This window comes from Zea mays, unplaced genomic scaffold (assembly GCF_902167145.1).
Source record: "Zea mays cultivar B73 unplaced genomic scaffold, Zm-B73-REFERENCE-NAM-5.0 scaffold_46, whole genome shotgun sequence".
Lineage (NCBI taxonomy): Eukaryota > Viridiplantae > Streptophyta > Magnoliopsida > Poales > Poaceae > Zea > Zea mays.
In genome coordinates this window covers 28,922-34,529 of record NW_023367102.1, presented here as the reverse complement: position 1 = coordinate 34,529, position 5,608 = coordinate 28,922, and the positions used below count along the sequence as shown (strand labels likewise).

The window sequence follows — 5,608 nt, the reverse complement described above, 5'->3', positions numbered from 1 at the left end:
ACCGCCTAAGTAAAAGGCGAAGAAGCTCCAAAGACGTTCCTAAGGGAATGCAGAGCTTATACCGCCTAAGTAAAAGGCGAAGAAGTTCCAAAGACGTTCCTAAGGGGATGCAGAACTTACAGCGAAAAATAAACGCTGATTCCGCTGAAGTAAAAGGCGAAGAAGCTCCTAAGGGAGGCTTATAATGAAAAAGTCAGTATTGATACAAAAGATTGTGCCCCATTGCAGGAATGTGCGTATCTTCGGCACAAAATATCATTTTGCATAACATAACATCATCACATCATTTTGCATAGCATAATCATCATACATCATGCTGCATGTGGCACAAGAAGGGGGCATGTTATCGATCTTCGGAAAATGCTTTGAAAAAGGGCAAATTATGCCAAGTTACAGGGAGAAACAATATTGATTTTCGAGGTATAGCTTTGGAGATTATTTTTACGAAGCTTGGATATTTCTTATCAGAACACTATGGATATTGTCGTGATAAATGATAAATTCTTCTTCACGAAGCATGAAAAGAAGGGAAGGTGTTTTTTCGTCGAAGACTCAAAAATGGTACGTGTTTAAAGTTTCATGCATCGTAAAGAATTGAATCATAAAACAAGTATATTACATACAGGATTACAGAATATTACACAAATCATATATCAAATGTTTTTTGCAATAGCACTTAGTCTTCCCTAAGTACTATCTCTGCAGCTTCGTTCAGTAGTCGATCGACAACCTGATCCATGATAGCTTCGGCCATCTTTTTAATTTCGTCGTCATCTTTAGGCTGAGGGCCCGAAGATGCTTTAGTAGGATCTGAGTGAGGACGGGATACTATTACATCATTATTACAGATCGCGAACGAACTATAAAATTAAAAGTTATAATGCAATGAAAACTATTCGCTAGTACCTATTTGCCCTTCGGGCACTATACGACGGTTGATCTTTAGCGACCCTTATTAGGTACCAACTGTTGGTTGCTAAAGGTTAGGGACCGATGGTCAGTCGCTAAATCCTTTTGTAGCAACGGTCGGTTAGTCGCTAAAAGTCTAGAAATTTAACAACTTATGTTTGGTCGCTATAGATGTCGTCGGGGACTAGCAGTGGGTCGCTATAGAGCAAGGATCACTATCAAATCTTATAGCCTGAACGTACCTGTAGATGTTAGTGACTAAAAATTAATTAAAACAAGTAAACATTGATCGCTAAATTGCGTGGTCATTTATTTCTTTTTAATATTGCCTGTATGTTTATTTCATGGTTTGTTTATGTAAACAAATTATTTATTTGGTAAATTTTTTATGAATTTTTAAGTAATTTAAAAATGCATTTCGAAATAAATAAATAAAGAAAACCCTCACTGACCCTAAGGCCCACTAGGGTCCTTCTACCTAACCTTAGCAGTCGCGCGCTCCCTGGCTTCAATGTACCTGACCGTCGTTTCCTTCCCCCAACAGCCGCCTTCTCGTCTTCATCCGAGAAGTTGCTGCCCAGGTCGGCCGGGGTCGGCCGACGCCTGGTGGTGCGGGCAGACATCAAGGTCATATCGACGGGCGAGGCCTGCCGCCGCGGGCTCGCTGCCGGCATCGATCTGTTTGGAAGGCGGCTCCGTGGGGTATCCGCCCACCTCCGAGCCCAGTTTCCACGAGGAAACCCGCCCGATCTCCAGACGTCGGGCGACTATCCCGACTTGTCTTCTCCTACTCGTGTGGTCAGCGATGCTAGTGTACCCATCATCGCCATTCCTCCATTTGTGATCCTGTCCAGGTAAGTCCAGCACCCTCCCGCACCTCTTCCTAAACCATCTTGGATTGCAACGAACGCGAGCTGAAAGGAGGTGGCGGGGCTGGTTCAGTGGCAACAGCGGTGGGAGCAGGGATGGAGGTAGAGGCGGCTTTGGGCGGGCGTAGCCTGACCGACGCCGACGACATGGTGGGAGTTTGTCGTACAGGCCACCGAGCATCTTGCCCCAACCTAGGGTTTGCCTACTTGAGTGAGGAGAGATGCGGTTTGTAGAAGAAGACCGGGGCCCTATTTGATTCACACAGCTCGCCTGCCAGGGGCCATGCCCCCATCTCCACCTTCGAGCGCTTCGCCCAGGTATGTCTGCCACTGTTGATTGCTTCACACAGCTCAGTCCACCGTCTTGAAACCTTGTAAAATTTGCATTGTGGAGAAATTCCATTCCCTTTGGAGTGGATTGGATTGCATGCATACAACGAGTCAATTCAATAGTGCATCTATTGTCGTAGCCAGAAACTGAACCCTATTTTGTTCAGTTGTCATCTGCCATTCCCGTTGAGGCAAACTAACATACAAAAAAATCCAAAAAGGCCATTGTTTCTTGTATTTCTTATAAATACGAAGACATAAAATCACATATGGAGATGCCTTCTTTTGGGAATTGTAGTAATAATCTATTTGAGCTTCAAAACAAAAATAGTGGCCTCGTAACTGAGGCATTGCAGTTTAAACCAAAGGTGTGTTGGTCATATGAAGACTAAGCAGTACACTTTGTCTTTCTAACGTATTAATTTTCCTCATATCGGTATTTATATAGGACCTACAAATTTTAATAACACAATCTGTGTCCAAATTGTTGTCTTGCCAAGCTTTAGCCACCTGCTTGTTTTTTCCATGGAGGATTTTCTCAAAAGAACATCAATTTTTTTGCTAATATTTCCCGCATATCGAATTTGGTAATAATGATTTTACACATATATGCCAGTTCACTGAATATATGCACTACACTTGAAATATATCAGTTCACTAAAATATACGAGTTCACTGAAATATATCATGTCACTGAATATATGCACTAAAATATCAGTTTATTGAATATATGTGCTACACTTCAATATAGTTCACTGAATATATGCACTACATTTAATACAATTTTTTTATGTCTTGATGTGTTCTAATGTCAACACAATCGGACTTGTGAAATGTTTCCTTTTTCTGTTTGGTGGAAAGGGGGTCATCACATTGCCATTACTAAATTGAACATCAAGAATCAACAAGGACGACTAAGATTTTAGATTGTTACATGAACAGCTACCCTTTTTTATGTACAACATCCCAGCACTTACAGCAGCACATACTTGTTGTGGCAGCAGCAGCTGAGACTCTGGTTGTAACCTGGTATGATACTAGTGGCAATTGTTCTAGATGTGCTGCTGATATAAGTAGAAGAAGCATCGTCAGTTGTACAACCAACCAACTAAACCACTCGGAAACCTAGAGAAATAACAACCAACTAAGCATCAGTTGTTTTACTAATAGCTATGCTATAACATTGTTTTAATACATTTGAATGAAGATGACCTTATGTGATGTGATGATGGATGAATTAACTTTGTTGGATATTAAATGTTATTCAAATTAAATTTTGTTGGATATTAGATGATCATGTCGTGCATTTTTTAGAATTTTAGGGATGTTTCGTTGAGTTTCTAATTTTTCTAAATATTTTTTTATTTTTCTTTGATTTTTCTGATTTTCTGAAGTATTTTGTATCAATAGGGGTTTTTAGCCCCTTGGTTGCCAAATAGTGGCAGGGAAATGCACCTGAGTGGAAAAAATCCTCCCAGGGAATTGAGGTGTCATTTAAAATCCCCTTGGTGGATTAATTCCCTAGGTTTTTTGTCCATTTGTTGCCAAACTAGCCCTGAAGGTGCCTTTTTCAATAAAACCATGGGCAGATTCCGAGGATATTATTGGAAACCTTTCGATGGCACATCCTGATATCTAGAATGTACATTTTCTCCTCCCGATATAATTTAGTGGTTATAAAAGCTTTATAATTTTTTTTGAATCTTTTCTGTAAGAAAGTACTTCCCTTAAGATAAGATTCTTCAGTGAATAGACTAGAATATAGAGGTTCAATAGGCCTATTGATGTCTCTGTTGTCTTTTTGGAGCTTCATTCTTGTGTTTATGTGATTTGTGATCCTATTGGATCATGTATTCTCCTCATGTTACTATTTTTTGGCTATCCTGCTACTGCATCATGGAATTGCATATCTTAAGAGTGCATCACGTCTTATAATTTATAAATTAATGTTTCTAATAGAACATGTTGTTGATGAAATCTAGGTTTGGAAGTTCTTTGTTACCTTTGGTGATGTTCTTGGGCTTCCATCATTCACATTGGATGAGTTCGTGCAGGCTCTTCATGATTATGTAAGTTCTAGATATAGCATATCATGTTGAAAGGTAGTCTTGATATGATTACATGATACTGGTTCATTTTATATCTTGACAACTAGGACAGAGACATGGTCCTAGCCTTTTTTCTTCTGTACCATCTGCTTGTTTCATTGAGTAAAGATATCAGCATGATCTCATGCACTGTCTCATTTAACTTAACTCGTGTGAGTGATATTTACATTTCCTTTTCCATTTGTTCGTTGTAAACTAGAACTTATATGTCGTCGTCGCCATTAGCGACTGCTCGAGTAAGTGATTTTGATTGAAAACTAGGGGATCGATTCCTTCCTGAGCCGGGCGAATGTCTTCTTCATAATATCTTTCCTAGTATAATATCTTCTTTGGTCGTTTCTGGTGCTAGCATACCTTCTGATTAACATATCATGTTACTTATTGCAATTATCACTTGTCTTGCAGACAGACAATTGAAAAAGAGAATTAATCTTTTTTATGGGCGAAGTGTTCAAGATGGCTTTGGTGAAGGAAATGACTTGTTAGCATCAAGTAAGTGGCGACATCACAACCCCTACAAGCTTGTGCCTTAAAACAAGAAGATACAAGAAGTTGGAGTGCTTTTGTGAAGGCTTTTGAGAATCACTTGAAGCGTTAGGACTTCTGTGAATGATTTTGTAAAGTGTTTGCAAATTTGTCCAAAACATAATAACATGTGTAGGTTTTGTGAATGATTTTGTTGTGGTGCTTGTTGATGGTTTATTTGATGTGGATCTATCATTGTGCAATACTAATTAAATTTGTATATCTATGTGATTATATATAACAGTTGTTGAATGCTAATTAATGGTATATTATCATTATTAACGACTAGAACTAGGGGCAACTTTCTGTTGGTTGCTAAATGTATAGTATAACGACTCATAATTGGTTGCTAAATCTATAGTACAACAACCCACGGTTGGTCGCTAAATATACAATATTATCAACGGACGGTCGGTCGCTAAAAAGATGTCGGTCGCTAAAGCCTTTAGCGACGGCACTTACAGCGACCATCCTTATGGGTCGCTAAAAGTTTTTAGCGACCAACCGTAGGTCGCTGAAGGCCGTTTTAGCAACCAACCGTAGGTCGCTGTAAGTGAACCGTCGTGTAGTGGGGCTCTGCGTTTTTCTCAGCAGCCTCGGCTACTTTTCTAGCCTCATGAATCCCTTTCTCGCTTTTCTGAATGATTTCTTGGGCCATTTCTCTACCACCGTTGTCCCAGATGTCGGTGAAAAATTTTCCCCCAACCGCGCTAGCTTCGGCTGAAGGATCTTTTATATCAGTGGACAAGGTGGCTTCGGACTGCGATAAAATCTTTACATGTTCACATCCTTTCCCCTCCAAAATAGTGGCAATCCCTCTGGCACCAGAAAAAGCGCAGATGTCACCGCGGCTACTCAGGATTTCCT

At 40.0% G+C, this 5,608-nt stretch overlaps 1 long non-coding RNA gene across 1 annotated transcript; it reads left to right on the top strand.

The window, feature by feature from the left end:
- Positions 1-1,384: 1,384 nt before the first annotated feature.
- LOC118475453 (uncharacterized) lies at positions 1,385-4,950 on the top strand. Its single transcript, XR_004854923.1, has 4 exons — positions 1,385-1,763; positions 1,852-2,096; positions 4,091-4,177; positions 4,622-4,950. It is a non-coding gene; the product is annotated as an uncharacterized lncRNA (long non-coding RNA).
- Positions 4,951-5,608: the final 658 nt, after the last annotated feature.